The 20680-nt window shown below is 42.6% G+C and overlaps 1 protein-coding gene across 3 annotated transcripts in view; it reads right to left on the reverse strand.

Moving 5' to 3' along the window:
- Positions 1 to 20680, reverse strand: part of OCA2 (OCA2 melanosomal transmembrane protein) — an 809946-nt gene that overhangs the window by 611521 nt on the left and 177745 nt on the right. The window lies entirely within an intron of this gene.

A 20680-nucleotide genomic window follows, 5' to 3' on the forward strand; every position in this document is an offset into this window, starting at 1 on the left:
ATGATTCTAACCCTATCTCGGCAGCAGCTCTCCCTCCTCTCACTGAATCCAGAGCGGATTGCGGCGAGCAGGGCGGCGCCAGGTCTCTTATACTCGGGATGAAGCTGTGCGGCCAAGCCAATCACCGCACGACCACAACAAAGATGGCTGTGGTGTTTCATGGCCTGGCAGACAATCCCTGCAGCTTGATTGGGTCTCTAAAGTCCACCAAAAATGCTGGGTGGAGACACCAGTTACCGCCGAATAATCCCAGAAATGCTGGGTGCTCGCCAAGTACACTGATACTTGGGCGAGTAACAAGTAGTGGCGAGCATGTTTGCTCATCACTAGATAACATCTCCAAGGGGTATAGTTTCCAAAATGGTGTCACTTGAGGGAGGTGTCTGCTCTTCTAGCATTTAGGGGCTTTGTATATGGAGTCCACAAATGGTTTTAGGAAAATCTGCGATCCAGGAGGCAAATAGCCATGCCGAGAGACTCTGGAGGAATGGAGCACTAAATTGTACTGCACAGTCACATGTAGGGTATTGGCACGTTCACTAGATAATTGCAGGAAAATTTAGGTGCCATTTTACCCACTTCTTGTGTGAAAATGTAAAATCTGAGGCTAAAACAAAATTTTGGTGGTAAAAAAATGTAGATATTTTTTCTTCATTGTCTAGGGTATCAAATTCTGTGACAAACCCGTGGTGTCAATATGATCACTGCACCTCTAGATGAATTCATTGATAGGTGTGGTTTTTAAAATGGGGTCACTTAGGCCGGTTTCACACGTCAGTGGCTCCGGTACGTGAGGTGACAGTTCCTCACGTACCGGAGACACTGACTCACGTAGACACATTAAAATAAATGTGTCTCTGCACATGTCAGCGTGTTTTCACGGACCGTTTGTCCATTTGAAAAACACGGAGACATGTCAGCGTTCGTGGGAGCACACGTATCACACGGACCCATTAAAGTCAATGGGTCCGTGTAAACACGTACCGCACACTGATGCTGTCCGTGTGCCGACTGGGTACCACACGGACCGTGCAGGAGACAGCGCTAGAGTTAAGCGCTGTCCCCAGCATGTGGTGCTGAATCCAGAATTCATTCCTTCTCCCCAGCAGCGTTCGCTGGAGAGAAGGAATGAAAAATGAGGGGGGTTTTTTGTGTGTGTTTAAAATAAAGTTCCCGGTCAGCTCCCGCCTCCCTCCCCCTGTGTGCCCACCCGCTGGCATTAAAATACTTACCCAGCTCCCTCGATGTTTCCTCTCAGCGTCGCAGCTTGTCCTGTATGAGCGGTCACGTGGTGCCACACATTACAGTGATGAATATGCGGCTCCACCTCCCATAGGGAGCACACGGACATGGATAAATCCAGTACCGGAATTATCTGGATGTGTGAGACAGGCCTTATGGGGAGTTCTGCTCTTCTGGAACTTCATGGGCTCTCCCAGTCAGTCATGGCACCTGCAAACCATAACAGAAAAATCTGGCACTCCTTGCCTTCTGAGCTTTGCACTGTGCCTGAAAAATATTTCCTGATTACATGTTGGGTATTGGCACACTAAGTAAAAAATGGACCTCAGTTTGTGGCAAAATAAATCATATTAGCCCTTAGAAATATTAAAGACTTGGAGCTAAAACAATATATTAGTGGTAAAAATGAAATTTATTCTTTCTTCACCGCTCACTGGTGTAAAATCCTGTGAGGCACATGTGGTGTCAATATGATCACTGCACACCTAGATTAATTCAATGGAAAGTGTAATTTGAAAAATCAGTTCACATATAGAGAGTTTCTGTTGTTCTAGCACCTCAGGGGTTCTGCCAATGTGACATGGCACCCTCAAACCATTCCTGCAAATTCTGAACTCCAATATGTCACCTCTTCCCTTCTGAGCTTTGCACTGTGCCTCAAAAGTAGTATTCCCCCACATATGGGGTATTGTTGTACTCCTGAGAAATTGCACAACAAAGTGTGCATGGTGCAATTTCTCCTATTACCCTTTTAAAAATGCGAAATTTGTGCCAAAATATCATTTTTGTGAGGAAAATGTATTTTTTTTATGTTCAAGGCTCAATGTTATTAACTTCTGTGATGCACATGGGTGTTCAAGGTATTCAGCACACATCTATGTACATTCCTTGAGGGGTCTAGTTTCCAAAATGGGGTCACTTGTGGGTAATTTCCACTGTTAAGGCACATCAGGGGCTCTTCAAACAGGACATGACATCTGCTAATGATTCCAGGAAATTTTACATTCAAAACGTCAAATGACACTTCTTTCCTTTTGAGTCCTGCTGTGCACCCAAACAGTAGTTTTCTCCCTCACACCAGGTATTGACATAATCAGGAGAAATTGCACTACAAACTATATGGTGCAATTTCTCCTGTTACCTTTATGAAAATACAAAATTTGAGGCTAAAATATTTTTGTGAAAGTGTGATTTTTTTTATTTCTGTGACTCAACGTTATAAACTTCTGTGAAGCACCTCAGGGTTCAATGTGTTCACCACAAATCTAGATCAATTCCCTGAGGGGTCTAGTTTCCAAAATGGTGTCACGTGTGGGGGATTTTCATTGTTTATGCACATCAAGGGCTCTGCAAACGCGACATGGCATCCACCAATTGTTACAGCAAGTTTTGCAATCAAAAAGTCAAATAGCACACCTTCCCTTCCGAGCTATGGCGTGTGCCCAAACAGTGGTTTTCTCCCTCATATGGGGTATCAGCATGCTCAGGAGAAATTGCACAACAAATTTTGGGGTCCATTTTTTTCCTGTTACCCTTGTCAAAATAAAATTTGGACCTGAAGGAGATTTTTTGTGGAAAAAAAAAAAAAGGTAAATGTTAGTTTTATTTCATTTTTTCAAAAAATTCCTGTGAAGCACCTAAATTGTTAATAAACTTATTTGATGTGGTTTTGAGTACCTTGAGGGGTGCAGTTTTTAGAATGGTATCTCTTTTCGGTATCTTTCATATAAACCCCTCAAAGTGACTTCTAATGTAATGTGGTCCCTAAAAAATGGTTTTGTAAATTTTGCTGTAAAAATTAAAAATCTCTGGTCAACTTTTAACCCTTCTAACTTCCCAACAAAAAATAATTTATTCCAAAATTGTGCTGATGTAAAGAAGACAGGTCACAAATGTTGTTAACTATTTTGTGTGGTTTAAGGGATTTATATATATATTCTGGCTGGAGGAGGAGTTAGTGAGTTAAAGAGAGAGAGTGAGAGGGAGTCAAGAGGAGAGCTGGATCCGTGCAGACACGAGGTTCTACAGCTCCTGACCGGAGTGGAGGAGTCAGACAGAGTTGATTCTGTAGGAACGTGTGAGGGGAGGAAAAGCACAGGAGAAGTGAGGAGCTGGAGGGGAGCTGCGATTGAACTCCCTCGGCACTGAAGAGCAGGAACCGGACACCGGGAGTTCGAGGCTGTGTGGGACTGTATGCACAGCAGAAACCGGAGGGCAGGGGATTTCAAGTCGCCTGTCCACAACCACACCCGAAGGCACAGCAGCATATAGAGCCCGGAGTCGCCACAAGTAGAGACACCTGTAAAAAGGCTGGAGTTGCCCGCCATGTGGGTACTGTCCTACATATAGGACAGAGAGAGAGAGAGGACCTTGTGTGAAGAATCAGGCAGCAAGGGATTCACACTACAGCGCAGTAAGGAAGTCTTCCAACCCCACCTGGCTCAGGGGACTCCAAATCGCTTCCAGGCTGGCTGGACCTCACCATCATCTGTTACCAGTACCCTGGACTGTGGCTGCATACTACCAGTAAAAGGTAAAGAGACTGCCATTTTGTGTCCTCTAATTCTTTCTGGCACCACACCATCTATCATCTTTGCCTACTACATCGGGATCCATTGGAGACCAAGCTTCACCTGTGGGAAGCTACACCGTAATTGCTGCAATAACTTTATCCCCAGTGGACCCTTTTAAGCAACGTCGGTCATCCCTGACTGAATACCACAGGTGGAGTCATGAACATTCTTTATTCAAAACAACTCCTTTAAAGACCTTCCATTTAACTTGGACGCCCAGGGCCACGGACCGGGTCGCTGCCACCGTGACTACCATTTAACAACCACTGGACCCGGTACAGAGTATCCCCTAGGCCCTAGCAGGTGCTCCGAATGCAGCTTTTGAGCTACACAACGCTGCATGATGAGGCTATTAATCGGTATATGGCAACACTTGTACCTCCTCCCATTAGATGACATGTGAAAAGCCTAAATGTTCTTGTTACCGACCACAGAGACAAGGCACAACAGTTCTGCCAGCTCAAGCAATTCATCATCTTTAGATGCACAAAGCCTAGTCAAAATGATCAGTTCCTAGTCACAAAAAAGCAAAAAAAAAATATTATAAATAATATACAAGATACCTTTTAAATGACTTACAAAAATAAAATTAATGATGTTGCAAAGCAAGCTTTCTAGACTTCTTAGGTCCCTTCCTCAGGCATGGTATAACAAAGTATATGAAGAAACACATATGCCCAAACACACAAACCAAAAAAAAAAAATAATAATCAGAGGCATGGCATAATAAATGGACAATTAAATAAACAAACGGAGTTTGGAGAATGATTCCTTAATTGGATTAGATTAGTGGTGTAAAAGTTTTATGGTCCCAATATCCAAGTAAAATGGCATGCTGCCCTCACTGTTTCTGGAGCAGATTCCTCAAATTTTGTAGTAGGTCATAAATCCTCCTGACAGATTTAGTCCTGTGAAGAGGTAATCAAGGACTGTAATAAGTTTAAACCCTTTGATGTTTTTGTGATTTAAAGTTGCCTTTTAGTATGACAACTTTCATATTATTTAGTGTTCTAGACCAGGGGTCCCCAACTCCAGTCCTCAAGGCCCACCAACAGGTCATGTTTTCAGGATTTCCTTTGCATTGCACAGGTGATGCAATTATTACCTGGGCAAGACTAAGGAAATCCTGAAAACATGAAATGTTGGTGGGCCTTGAGGACTGGAGTTGGGGACCCCTGTTCTAGACCAAAAAATCTTGGCAACCATTTTTTTTTCTTTAAATCTGTAATTGTGTGGTGATGAGACTTCATCCGTGGTTTTAGTTTCTGTCCTGCTTCTCCCACAGAGACACTCAATAGGACATATAGTGCACAGAATTAGATACACCACATTGGAAGAGGAACATGTAAATGTCCCAGGAATCTCATAGACCTGCTGTGTGGTAGGAATCTGCTTTTGGCATCTACATGAGGGCAGGTTTTGCAGCTCTTCACATTGCAAGGATAAGTTCCTCTTGGTGTATCTGAGGGCATGGAATTTCAGACCATTAAGTTTCTTAAATTTAATGGTTGCCTGTAGCACAGCAAGGGAGGGTCTTTGAAAATTGTTTTTAGCTGGTCATGCTTGTGTAGGGTGTGGTGAAGTTTTTTTTTTAGCATTTTTCTTTTTACCTCAAGCTGTGGTTTGTAGGTCACCACCCTAGGTACACTATTTATCTTTCTCCATATTGAAGTAATTGACTTATAAACGTCCCTTGTGGGTCTAATGAACTGATCATCAATGGAGGAAGGGTGATACCCCATCTTAAAAAGACCTTTTTAAACCAAGGCTTAAGGTACCTTCACACATAACGATTTCGTTAACGATATCGTTGCAACGTCATGCTTTTTGTGATGTAGCAACGATATTGTTAACGATATGTGACAGCGACCAACGATCAGGCCCCTGCTGGGAGATCGTTGGTTGCTGGGGAATGATCAGGACCTTTTTTTGGTCGCTGATCACCCGCTGTCATCGCTGAATCGGCGTGTGTGACGCCGATCCAGTGATGTGTTCACTGGTAACCAGGGTAAATATCAGGTTACTAAGCGCAGGGCCGCACTTAGTAACCCGATATTTGCCCTGGTTACCATTGTAAAAGTTAAAAAAAAAAGAAAAAAAAAAAAACAGTACATACTCACATTCCGATGTCTGTCACGTCCCCCGGCGTCAGCTTCCCGCACTGACTGTCAGCGCCGGCCGGCCGTAAAGCAGAGCACAGCGGTGCTAAGTCGTTGGTAAGTCCTTTAGTGTAACGGTACCTTAAAGTGTTCATCCCTGTACGTTGGGCTGGAACAGATAGGATCATATTATCAAAGGGCCTAGCTATATATAATGGACTTTTTATTGTGTTTCAGGTGGCAGCTGTCCCACCTAAGGTAAGTGGGATGGTCAATTGTTTTCCTATCCACTAATTTGATTAAACCATTTAGAATTTTTATGGTAGCATACAGAAAGTGGATTTCTTTTTTTTGAGCGGTCCAGTGTTTAGTTTGTGGTGGGATGAAATGTATTGAATTTGTCATGGAAATTTAGAAGTTCTTGCTTAGACTCCGTCCAGATTATTAATAGGTCATCAATGTAATGGAGACAGGCCAAGGGTTTGATGACGCATGATGCTAAAAAGTCATTTTCCAGTTTAGTCATAAAAAAAATTGGCATACTGGGGTGCCATATTGCTGCCCATAACAATTCTGGTGAATTATGGACAAAGGGCCTTGTCAAAAGGAAAAAAGTTATGCACGAGGATAAATCTGGTGAGTCTTAACCCCTTTACCCCAAAGCCTGTTTTCACCTTCCGGATTTGACCAATTTCTTTTAATTCTGACCACTGTCACTTGATAAAATCATAACTCAAATGCTTCAATGGATCCCACTGATTCTGAGACTGTTCATACTTGATAGTAGTAAAATGGAAATTTGGCAAAAAATGTCGAAAATTTGACAATTTTCAAACTTAAGTTTTTAGGCTATTAAATCAGAGTGTCATGGCACACAAAATACTTAAACAAAATTTCCCACATGTCTACTTTACAGCACAATTTTTAAAAACATTTTTTGCTAGGAAGTTAAAAAGGGTTCAAAGCTGACCAGCGATCTCATTTTTTAGAACAAAATATACGCAACCAATTTTTTTTTCTTTTTAAAGGAACCACACCACATTGGAAGTGACTTTAAGGGGCCTATATGACAGATAATACCTAAAAGTGACATCATTCTAAAAACTGCACCCCTCAAGGTGCTCAAAACAACATTCAAGAAGTTTATTAACCCTTCGGGTGCTTCACAAGAACTGAAGCAATGTGGAAGGAAAAAGTTAACATTTACTTTTTTTTTTTTTCACAAAACTTTTCCTTTAAACCCAATTCTTTTTTTTTATTTTCACAAAGGTAACTGAAGAAAATAAACCCCAAAATTTGTTCTCCGGTGGGCCAGTTTCACCCTGCATGTGATGTCTCTGGCAGCCATTTTCCTGAAGCTCACCGCAGGGAAATCAATGGGAAGGGGACTCTGCTCACTGGCCAACATTTTATGAAAGCCCAGGGCCTTGCATGGCAGAGAAACACCCTCCTCCCAACACAGAACCTGTAACATTGCCCCATGTCAGCATTTTGCAGCCGCAACCCTGCCTCCTCCCCCATAATCTACCATATAATCACACGAAGATGCACCTTCATTTTATTTAATTGGGGTGCACTTTGTGGTCCAGTTCGTCCTATAGTCCGCAAAATAATGTAAAAAAAAAAAAAAAGGAAAAAACAACAACTCCTTCCTCCTCTACTATGTCTATTTAGACACATTTTGCATATGAATCACATCTCCACACAATTCATTATTCAGACTGAAATCGAGCCCCTGTCACTCTCTGCTTAAATACCTACAATAAAAATGACCAAACAGCCAGCAAGAAGATTTTTTTTTTGTTCAAAAACACAAAAAAGAATGTTGTTAACTGCCTACAATAGGCTTTGATGTTGAAGTACTTAAAAATTGCAGTCAGAGCACACCCCTGTAGTATAAGAATAACGTACAGTCTGAATAATATTTCTTGGATTTGCAGAATTAATTAAATACAATGGTTGCTTTGGCAGCAGTTGATACAAGAGTACAAGTCAGCTCTTTATGAGCAATTTCCATTTTCAAGCTGAACATTTAATGATCTTCATCCTCTGTTAGACTAACAAAGTGTGACTTTGAGAATCATCTAAGCATTTCAGACAGCCAATTAAAACAAATGTTTTATCAGGCCCCATTCATCAAAAAAAAAAAAAAAAAAAAAGAGACAGGATTTTATATTTAAAACTAGATGGCAGCCCGATTCTAAAGAATCGGGAGTCTAGAATCCATATATACTTTATTTATTCAAATGTAAGAATAATACAATTAATAAATAATAGTAAGAAAGAACAAAAAATGGCTGCACTCACCAGCTCTTGACAATTCTTGTTATTTAAGGTACAGTTACACAGGATCCATGTACATGCTTATGAGGGGAGGAATGAAAGACATCAGACGACAACTTTGCGTGTTGTGGCAAATGCCACAACAACGGTTCTTTGCTTAAGAACAATAATGTAAATAATAAATAATATGTATCAATAACTATGTATATTGGTATGTTCTATGACATTTTAAAATATTTCATTATTATGTGGAAAGGCTCTTAGTACCCATACTGGCGCATACTTGTGTGCCCATCAGGTATTAAATAGGCAGTTTATATTGCAGAGAAATTGCTGGGCAATAATGGACAATGTCCTTATGTGGCAAATAATAGAGCAATATACCCAATGTGGCAAAGAAGAGGTTAATAAACGGCAGTGTCTCAGTATAACAGTCAGTGAATAATAGGCAGTATATGGAGAAAACACCAAACAAAAGTTCAAAATTGGTGTGAAAATGTCACTGAACCACTTCACAACTAAATATATATAGTTTTGGTAAATGGTATTATCATTTTTTTGACGAAATTCGGCAGGAACTTGAAGAGCAACGTCACTGGGCCCGCCTCCACGCAGTAGAAACTTGCTGTGAGGTAAAAATTCAAAAATCACACCAAAATGGCGGGCGGAGTGTGTCACAGTACGGCACGTTTCTGATTGGTCGCTCGCAGCAGGCGGCAACCAATCAGACACTGGACACTGTTGACGTCACTTATCTCCGGACATTAGCTCCGGACATTAGCTCCGGACATTAGCTCCGGACAGGAAGTTGGCACAAATTGCAGGAAGTAGTATTCTAGGCAATTATATATTAGATGACAAAGATTAAAAAAATATTTGCTTAAAGTAAAACACTAATAGGGTACATTCACACAACAATGTTAAACTCAGGCAAACTCACCAAGGTTTTTCAAGCTAGACACACTTCAGGGAACTCTGCCGTGTTCTTTCCCCTGAACTATCTTGTCATTTCCTGGCCATTTTTCCAATAGTTTTTTTGAATGTTGGCAAAATTTTGGAAGGCTTTTCCCATGGGTTTTGTGAATTCTGTTTTTAGGCCACGTTCAGTATTTTACATCAGTATTTGTAAGCCAAAATGATGAGTGGGCGAAAAATGCAGAAGAAGTGGTGAAGTGTTTCTATTATACTTTTTCTCTAATACATTTCCTCACACATATACCTTTCTGAAAATTGCTCAATTTATTACTTTTTTTTATTTTTTAGAGAAGCTGTCACCATCATTTAAGTGGTGCTTTTAACTCTCACTGTGATCCTGCCCGGATTATTTGTTTGTTTATTTTTTTAACTGTTCCTTTTGCTCCCAAAGAACAGTATTGGTAGAGAAAAAAATGTTTTTTTTTCTACCAATAGCTTTCACTGAATCAATGACGAAGCAGGCAGGATTACAATGAGAGTTAAAAATACCACTTAATAAATCTCACCAAAAATACAAGTGTACAATTGAACAATTTTCCCACAAAAGACATTACCTATACGGATATCCTATTGCTGCATTTCGACATCTAGGACCCCACAGGCATTAAAACAGGGGTAACGCTGGTTTCACACTTGCGTTTCAAAACGCATGTGTTTTAAAAAAAAAAAATGCATGGTGAAAAAACGCATGTAAAAGCGTGCAAACGCTGCGTTTTTTTTACGCATGCGTTTTTGCATGTGGTGAAAAAAACGCGGCGTTTTGACGCGTTTACATGCGTTTTTTCATGCGTTTGCGTTTTTTAAATGCATGCTGAGAAATGTGTGACAGCTGCCAATCATCAAAATAAAGTAAAAAAACCACTATAAACAGAAATTGTTAGGGTTAGGGTTAGGGGTAGGGTTAGGGTTAAATAAGATTAAAATAGATAAATCTCCGGGTCCGGATGGCATACACCCACGAGTACTAAGAGAACTAAGTAACGTAATAGATAAACCATTATTTCTTATTTTTAGGGACTCTATAGCGACAGGGTCTGTTCCGCAGGATTGGCGCATAGCAAATGTGGTGCCAATGTTCAAAAAGGGCTCCAAAAGTGAACCTGGAAATTATAGGCCAGTAAGTCTAACCTCTATTGTTGGTAAAATATTTGAAGGGTTTCTGAGGGATGTTATTCTGGATTATCTCAATGAGAATAACTGTTTAACTCCATATCAGCATGGGTTTATGAGAAATCGCTCCTGTCAAACCAATCTAATCAGTTTTTATGAAGAGGTAAGCTATAGGCTGGACCACGGTGAGTCATTGGACGTGGTATATCTCGATTTTTCCAAAGCGTTTGATACCGTGCCGCACAAGAGGTTGGTACACAAAATGAGAATGCTTGGTCTGGGGGAAAATGTGTGTAAATGGGTTAGTAACTGGCTAAGTGATAGAAAGCAGAGGGTGGTTATAAATGGTATAGTCTCTAACTGGGTCGCTGTGACCAGTGGGGTACCGCAGGGGTCAGTATTGGGACCTGTTCTCTTCAACATATTCATTAATGATCTGGTAGAAGGTTTACACAGTAAAATATCGATATTTGCAGATGATACAAAACTATGTAAAGCAGTTAATACAAGAGAAGATAGTATTCTGCTACAGATGGATCTGGATAAGTTGGAAACTTGGGCTGAAAGGTGGCAGATGAGGTTTAACAATGATAAATGTAAGGTTATACACATGGGAAGAAGGAATCAATATCACCATTACACACTGAATGGGAAACCACTGGGTAAATCTGACAGGGAGAAGGACTTGGGGATCCTAGTTAATGATAAACTTACCTGGAGCAGCCAGTGCCAGGCAGCAGCTGCCAAGGCAAACAGGATCATGGGGTGCATTAAAAGAGGTCTGGATACACATGATGAGAGCATTATACTGCCTCTGTACAAATCCCTAGTTAGACCGCACATGGAGTACTGTGTCCAGTTTTGGGCACCGGTGCTCAGGAAGGATATAATGGAACTAGAGAGAGTACAAAGGAGGGCAACAAAATTAATAAAGGGGATGGGAGAACTACAATACCCAGATAGATTAGCGAAATTAGGATTATTTAGTCTAGAAAAAAGACGACTGAGGGGCGATCTAATAACCATGTATAAGTATATAAGGGGACAATACAAATATCTCGCTGAGGATCTGTTTATACCAAGGAAGGTGACGGGCACAAGGGGGCATTCTTTGCGTCTGGAGGAGAGAAGGTTTTTCGACCAACATAGAAGAGGATTCTTTACTGTTAGGGCAGTGAGAATCTGGAATTGCTTGCCTGAGGAGGTGGTGATGGCGAACTCAGTCGAGGGGTTCAAGAGAGGCCTGGATGTCTTCCTGGAGCAGAATAATATTGTATCATACAATTATTAGGTTCTGTAGAAGGACGTAGATCTGGGGATTTATTATGATGGAATATAGGCTGAACTGGATGGACAAATGTCTTTTTTCGGCCTTACTAACTATGTTACTATGTAGAGTTAGGGGTAGGGTTAGGGGTAGGGATCATAACCCTAACCCTAAAGGGATCCTAACCCTAAAGGGATCCTAACCCTAACCCGAACCCTAAAGGGATTAGTGTTATGATAAGGTAATTCAGTACCACAATGGACATAGAGGTCAGAGCACATACAGTGACCTGACAATAACCCAAAAACATAGAACGAGCTCTGAGACGTGGGAACTCTGCTGACCGCAATCCCTAATCCTCTCCAACAACACTAGAGGCAGCCATGGATTGCGCCTAACGCTCCCTATGCAACTCGGCACAGCCTGAGAAACTAGCTAGCCTGAAGATAGAAAATAAGCCTACCTTGCCTCAGAGAAATACCCCAAAGGAAAAGGCAGCCCCCACGTATAATGACTGTGAGTTAAGATGAAAAGACAAACGTAGAAATGAAATAGATTTAGCAAAGTGAGGCCCGACTTTCTGAACAGAGCGAGGATAGGAAAGGTAACTTTGCGGTCAACACAAAACCCTACAAAAACCACGCAAAGGGGGCAAAAAGACCCTCCGTACCGAACTAACGACACGGAGGTACACCCTCTGCGTCCCAGAGCTTCCAGCAAGCAGGAAAAAACAAATAGACAAGCTGGACAGAAAAAAACAGCAAACAAAATAGCAAAGCGGAACTTAGCTATGCAGAGCAGCAGGCCACAGGAACGATCCAGGAGGAAGCAGGTCCAATACTAGAACATTGACTGGAGGCCAGGATCAAAGCACTAGGTGGAGTTAAATAGAGCAGCACCTAACGACTTCACCACATCACCTGAGGAAGGAAACTCAGAAGCCGCAGTACCACTTTCCTCCACCAACGGAAGCTCACAGAGAGAACCAGCCGAAGTACCACTTGTGACCACAGGAGGGAGCTCTGCCACAGAATTCACAACAGATTAGGGTTAGGAGTATTGTTAGGGTTAGGGTTAGGATCTCTTTAGGTTTAGGGTTAGGGTTACGATCCCTTTAGGGTTAGGGGTAGGGTTAGGGTTAGCGTTAGGATCCCTTTAAGGTTAGGGTCCCTTTAGGGTTAGGATCCCTTTATCACCTTTATGGTGGGGGGTGGCATATCAGTGTGTTTTCTGTTTTTTTTAAATAAAAACGCATGCGTTTACATAGACATCAATAGGTTTTTTTTGCCGCGAAAAAACACATGCTTTTTTTGTGGCAAAAAAAAAACGCCGCAAAAATTACTACATGTTGCATTTCTGCAACACAACGCATGCAGAGAAAAAACGCATGCGTTGCAAAAATGCATCAAAACGCATGCAAAAAAAACGCATGCGTTTTTAATGTTAAATATAGGGGAAAAAACGCATTTTTTTTGCGTTTTTAACCGCAAAAATGCAAAAAAAACGCAAATGTGAAACCAGCCTAACTCCTGTTTTTCCTCACTTTTTCTGTGAATTGAGCACTATAGTTCTATGGATCAGTGATAAAAGGGTTTCCCCCCCCCCCCCAAAAAAAAACACATTTAAAAATAGAGGAAATGCAAGCATAAGCTATAGTCAATGATGTATGTGAGAATTTATTCACAAGTGGAAAATATAATCCATACATTTCTAAATAAAAATTAAATTTTAGAAATCTGAATGAGTGCTTTTTGCCAGAAGCACTTGAATCTTTGAAAGCCCAATTCAAATAAATAGAATGGTCACAGAACTTTCTGCAACAAATCTCTCACAAGGTTTTGTTCACACTGGATGTACTGGCAGCAGGTTTTCCCACGCAGGTTTTAGATTGTTAAAACCTTTGCATTTAACAGTAAAAGGACTCACTGGATTTTGTGAAAGAGGGGAAGGTGGTAAATCTGCAGAGTTTACATAGCAGAAACTGCAGTGATATCCACACAATTAACACCCGAATGGTACGTTCACACGTCTTTTAGACATGTGCAAACCTGGTGAAGTTTTCCTATAGGAAGACACTCCAGGATACGCTGGAGTTTTTTTGTCCTTTTGTCCGGAGAGTTCTTAATTGGAAGAATGTTTTTGGAAGCATGAAGAGGTTAAAATAAACTAAAACTGGGGGCGTGGCTTCGGTGCTGATGAAGAAGCACACGTGAAGAGGGAGCTCCTGGGGAGAAATCCCCAAAAAGCGACTTCCACCGCATATTAAGGAAACCCCCTGCCACATAAACCCCTTTCATCGACTCCTGACATACCTGGGAATCTTTCCAACCAGGATTTTGAGCTACTTTGCCTCATCTTGGGCTCCAAAGCAGCACCAATCTGACCTAACCTGGAGGCCCACTGACTCACCCACCGGAAGATTCATCCGTGCAGAGTACAGAAAGATTCCACCTCTCTGCCTCCCATCCCCAGGGACAAAGCTCAGGACAAGATCCCCCTTCCTAAGAAGATCGCTCAGCATCAAGCCGAAGACCCTCAGGCTAACCGCCTCAAACAGGAGGACACAGACTGCAGACACAAGCGGCTGTGACCAGAGCACCGGCCGTGGACCGTGGCGCAGGACTCCCTTCCCCCCAGCGCCGCCGGAGATCCACCCTCGGCGGCGGCCAAGCACGGATGGTGAGAGCGGAGCTGCAGCAGCGCCGTCAGCTACTCAGGTAACACCTCGGCTTCAAGCTCCCCAGGCGCTGCATCACTAGGTGCAGCGGGACCCGCTCCTTTACACCGGAGCTGCGGCGGCCGGCGGCTCTGCAGGAGAGCGGACACCGATCACTCTCAGTCCGGCCCTTCTCCCCACAGCAGTTCTGACCCTGGTGGGAAGAACCTGCGGCCTCCCACCGCAGGGTAATTGAGGATCATTGAATTGTACCGAGCCTCTGACCCCTCTCAGAGATCCCTGGAGGGATAAGGAAAATTGTCCCCCCCCAGTATCTGTGTTTAGACCGCGGGAATCGCGGCTGTAATCAAGGGGACTTTTTCAGCAATACCCTCACTAAAGCTGCCCCCCACTAACCAGGGGAAAGGAGCATCTACATTTATACTGCCATATAAAACAAAGCCTAAGCACTCACTATAAGGGTCTATGGGAAGTAGATCCGGCCACTCCAACCAGGTATCACTCCGCCGGCACTATCTTGTTGTTTTTCTCAAGGAGCTGACAACAGAAAGCAGAGGCAGAAAAATCGGGCAACTGCACTCAAAATAAAAGGCAATTTAATAGGATTCTCCCCATAATGCCATCATAATTAGCACCTAGGAAAAAGGAGGACAAAACCCACTATTTAAGGAAAAAACTCCAAGCGTCCATAATAAGTGCTTATGGGAAGTAGATCCGGCAGCTCTAAATAGGAACTACTACACCGGCTCCATCTTTTCTCTAACCCAAGAAACAGATAACAGAGGGTAGAGGACGAAACTCCGGATTATTGCACTAGATAATAGAGGCTAAAAATCCCGGGCCATTGCACTCAATATAAATAGTACCGGGCAACTAAATTATCGAAAAAATTAAATAACCCTGGTGTGCCGACCCATAACTCCTCACAAAAACTTTGTCCTGGAAAGGTATAAATCATAGACAAAGGTACTCTCTTCTAATCTCAGCTGCACACAACTTAACGGGGAAATTCATCCTCATTTGCTCACTAGTGCTCTATTATTTGCCACCATGAATAACACAAAACTTAAAGGGAAAGTAATCCCTACTTCCTCAATGAGATCTCAGTATAGTCAAAAACAAGAAAAAAACCAAGGTCGCAGAGACCAAGAAAGAACCAGACATAATACCCTCTCCTCTCCTAGACGCAGATCTAGGTCACCCAGGAGAGACCTACCGAACCTATTAGAATATGAGTCTTTTAACAAGTCCCCAACCAGTAAATCTTCTCCTACCAAAATGGACTCATCTTCCAGCTTAAAGAGACCAAACCCAGATGCAACAAGCGAAAAATACATCTCTACTGGAAACTACTCAGAAGTTGAGGAGGATGCTGATTCCAGTGACACCTCTCCTAATCCAACACCCTTGAAGAGCAAAACAAAATTTGATAGCCCAGTCCTTCATGTAGGCCCTAACCCGCCAGACTATGAAGACTTACTTAAACTAATGTCCAAAATGGACGAAAAACTAAATATTGTTGTCAAAACACTGAAAACGGAAATGGATTTCCAAAAATATTGTGACAAACTAGACAACATAGATAGACAATTATCAATTATCGTCATCAATCTCTTTCGACGAACTAGATCGAGTTAATATGGAGATGAAACATTTACGCTCCAAGATGGCCGACCTAGAGGACAGAAGCAGGAGGAACAACCTGAAAATTAGGGGAATCCCTGAGGATGTGCCCCAAGACCAGTTGTCACTACACATTAAAAACATTCAAAATCAGCCTTGCCCGACCTCTCGGACCTGGATTTGACAATCGATAGGGCCCACCGGCTGCCCAAACCCCCCAAAGTCCCCACAGATTTACCAAGGGACACTATACTTAAAGTTCATTTCTTTAAAACTAAGGAAGCCATACTTTCCTACCTGAGAGATAAGAAATCCTTCCCGGATCCTTACAAAAACGTAAAAGTCTTTCCTGACTTCTTTAAAGACACCCTGGAGGGTCGCAGAGAGTTTAGGCCAGTCACTTCAGCCCGCCGTGACAGAGGCATTAATTACAAATGGGGCTTCCCACTCAAACTTTTAATCTCCCATCGGGAAAAAACCATCCCGATTTTCTCGGTCGAAGAAGGCATGGACTTCATCAGATCGTTGGGCCGTTGAATAACTATGTATCCTATATATGGATAATTCTCTTTCTCTTTCATTTTCTTGATGTTAGGGGTCTCCTTTTTTCGTCTCATATCGGGATATATCCCCTATTCCCGTCCACTTGTATTAACCCCCCTTTTTTCTCTTCTAGGTGGCTCAGTCGACCTACTAGTTTAGTTTTTTCTCCCTAGGTACCCACCGAGACTCGGCTGACTCGAAGACTTCCTAGGGAAAAGTCATATTAAGATCCTTGAATCTTTGCTGTGATTACCTCCTCTTTTGTAATTGTTCTTCCTTAGGTTACAACAGCTTCAAGACCCTTGGTGTTTTAGTAGATTTGTTTCATTAAAATGTTGTTCAAAGTTTTATCCTATAAACGTTAGAGGGCTAAATAGTCCCCAAAAAAGACATGCATTATGGAGAGAATTGATTAAACTACAAGCAGATATTGCATGTATCCAAGAGTCAAAATTTCTGGCAGGAAACCACCCCTACTTTAACCACCGCAGCTTCCCTCATATTTTTGAGGCCTGCAACTCCAGCAAAAAAGCAGGGGTGATTACCCTGATCAGAAATACAGTCCCATTCGAGTTCCTTGAGGAACATGTTGATCCCAAAGGCAGATATCACATACTGGTTTGCAATATCAACAGCCAAGCTTTTACCTTGGTCAATACATACACCCCAAACAAAAACCAGGTTAGTTTCCTGTCTAAGCTTTTGAGGAAAATTAATAAGGTAAAGAAGGGTAACCTCATTTTCCTAGGAGATTTCAACGCCACTCCTGACAAATCACTAGACTCCTCTTCAGGCCTTAGACCAGCCTCAGAGGACCTGAATTGGTGGCTGGACAAGAATGAGCTCTACGACACCTTCAGATGTCTCAATTCCACATCTAGAGAATACACCCATTTTTCTTCAGTCCACCAATCAGCATCAAGGATTGATCTGATACTTTCGGATATCTTCTCTCTGGAGAAATTCAAGGGAGTGGATATCGGAGACAGGACATTGTCGGACCACTCCCCCATCACCGGAGAAATTCTCCGGAACATGGAAATGCAGCTCATTCATGACCTATTACACATCTTTTGGAACTGCCCCACTGTGGCCCTCTTTTCGTTGGAAATCTCCTCAATTACTTCTAAATTGATAGGATCCCCATTCACCCTCCCTCCACAATTAGCCCCTCTTTCCTTGGACACTAACCTCATTGACAGATCTTTATTACGCATAATCTTGCATCTTTGTATGGTAGCCAAAAAATCCATTGCCTACCACTGGAAAAAAACTACACTACCCAATGCAGCCTTTATTATCAAACTAATGATGCAAGACAGAGAACTCGAACTTAAGTTTGCCTTATTCAATAATGAGTTTGGTAAATTTTACCAAAAATGTCATAAATGGGAACAGCATTTTCCTCCTTGAACACTCAACAACCCAACCTACCCATCTCCTCCAAGCTCACTTTCTTACCCGATCTGTCTATGTCCCATCTGAACGACCCTGGTCGTATTGCTTTATTGCCTATTATGACACCTGCCCTCCCATAGGAGACTTACCATAGAGACTTAATTCCCAACTAGGTTTAAGGTAAAAATGTTCACTCTCTCATCCCTAGATGTAATCTGCTAGTAACCTAGTTTTCTACATCCACATTACCACTCTACTTTCCTTTCCATCTTGTCAAGATTTTCTCTCCCTACCTTTCTCATGTTAACCTCTGGTTTTGTAGTTGCTTATTATAAATAAGCTTTCCACAAGGGTCAAATCCCTTGCATTGTTAAGATACACTGTTGATGATTTGCATTCTGCCTGTGTGCCTTTCAAGGGCTGCGTCCCTTGCATCATTTCATTTTGAAATGTTATTATTCTTCTCAATGTTTTATGTGTTATGTGTTGTATTTCCCCTCCCCTATTTCCCATTACTTTTATCCTTCCCCCACCCCCTTCCTCCCCCCCCCCCCCCTACATACCCTCCCTGGTTGAAATACGAAAACCCAATAAAGTTCTTTGGGAAAAAAAAAATAAAAAATAAACTAAAACTGAACATATACATAGAAATTTGTTTTCACATTATCGTTTATTTAGTGCTTCTTCCGACAAGTAGCGGAGTGTACCTGGGAGGGGGGGGGTAAATCGACATGTGCACATGTATCAACAGTTCCATAAGCCCTGATTCCAGCAATGTGTCACTCGATGGGCTGCTTGTTGTTGTTTTCATAAAATCACTAATTTTACCAGCAGGAGAATATCATTAGAGAACTCAAACCTGCTGCAGGTAGTCAAACATATTCAAGACCTTTAGATAATCCCACCACTGATTGGTAGATTTCTGTGTACAATGTGTTACGCTCGCACTTGTACTTAAGTGGGAGCACAGATCGTCAACCCACTGTGCCACGGACCAAACTTACCCCAGAGGGGCAGGACTCAGCTACCTTGGTGTTCACGGGAACCTCTAGTGGTGAGCTCAGGCTTGCAGGAAGCTGTAATGACAGATGCTAGCAGGAAGGGCAGGGATAGTGGCGGGCATGGCAGATGTAGGTGGGTGCAGTAGGTATACTGACTGGCACAAACATTTGACAGGCAGGCAAGTGCCATTGGGCATGGCTGACACATAGGCAGGCAGGAATGGCCAACATAGGAACAGGTAAGACCCAGTTCATACTGGACGGACAGGAACGACTGGAATACAGGAATGGGTAGAACCCAGTTCAGACTGAAAAGCACAGGTGCGGATAAATAGGGGACCGCAGGTGCAGACAAAAAGGGGACAGCAGAGTCTCACAGGAGACACAGGACTCGGTTCACATGGAAAAGACAGGGTTAGGTTTACAAGGACAAATAGATACAGCAGAGAGGGGACAGGACCACACAAGACCAATACAAGGATAGGTACACACTGGTCAGACAGTATCACACAATGTACTTATAATGAAGTAGCAAGTGAACACACTAATCACTAATGTTGCACAGCGTCAACAGATTAGAGATAGGTACCGATTCAAACTCAGCTGGCAAAGAAAAAGTACAGGTTCTAAGAGCAGGTTTAAGGAAAGGTACAGAGTTGGACACAGCCGATTAGAAAAGGAAGCTGCTACAGCAGAAATAGGGTAGGGACTAATTCAGACAACAGGTGTGGAGGAAGGAACTGAATCAGACACATCAGGTGTTTAAACAGACATGTTCAGACACTGATACAGGAAAAGATACAGAATAGATACAAACAGGATAAGAGTCAGGTACTAATTCAGGCACAAGTTTAGGGTTCAGGCCTTGGCATGAAGACCCAGGAAAACTGCTTCGGGCAAGAAGTGGACCTGTCAACGGACTTAGCAGCTTACAGACAAGTTAGACACCAAAGTCACACAACATGATGTTTAATGGGCACCTCCCAATGGTTGAAGGTGCCTTAAGTACCAGATGCCTCCCAGGTATTGCCTGGGGACATCTTTGGAGCACACGCATTGTCTCTTTAAGAACCAGAATGTTCCCGCATGTGGACCCTAAGCAGGCTGCTGGTAAACGAGCACAGCAAGCAGAGAACACAGCTCACTGCACTGCAAGAGTGGGGAGTATGTCGGCATCCCTGCCAGGAGGAGGAGGCACACAGGGACACTGGCATTACACACTGTACATGGGAAAAAAGCTACCAATCATTGACGTGGGCAGGGTTATACAGAGTTCAATATTCAGAAAAATGGTAGATGTGGACCAACTGCACCACAGGCTGAGCTTACCCTGGAGGGGCATGACTAAGTGGCCACCTGGTCTTCACTAGAGCCTCTGATGGTGAGGATAATCCTGGGCCTTTAGGGTAGCCACCAGGTGCAACTCCAGGGCAATTCCCAGATCTGCAGCATCTGAAAAATGGGTCAAAGCAGGAATATGAAGAACAGAGGGGCACAGGCAGAGATGAAGTCAATTAGTCCAAGCTCAGGGCAGACATCACAGGGGTAGACACAATCGTCCCTTCCAGCCTCAGAATAATAAGGTACTACCAGCCGTATTAATCATATGCCGGTTACAGTGTTACCTCCTAAAGCCCAGGAAACACAACTATATGGACTCAAAAAAAGAATAAAGCGCTAGAAAACAATATCACTATACAGTACCAATAACCATAAACAGGTGTCCTGGATATACGAGTACATTTGTGTTTCCTGGGCTTTAGGAGGTAACACTGTAACCGGCATACGATTACTACAGCTGGTAGTACCTTATTACTCTGAGGCTGGAAGGGACGATTGTGTCCTTATACCATGAACATTGTAGCTTATAAGGCTCATCTTCTCTGGCT

Source organism: Ranitomeya imitator, chromosome 3 (assembly GCF_032444005.1).
Source record: "Ranitomeya imitator isolate aRanImi1 chromosome 3, aRanImi1.pri, whole genome shotgun sequence".
Lineage (NCBI taxonomy): Eukaryota > Metazoa > Chordata > Amphibia > Anura > Dendrobatidae > Ranitomeya > Ranitomeya imitator.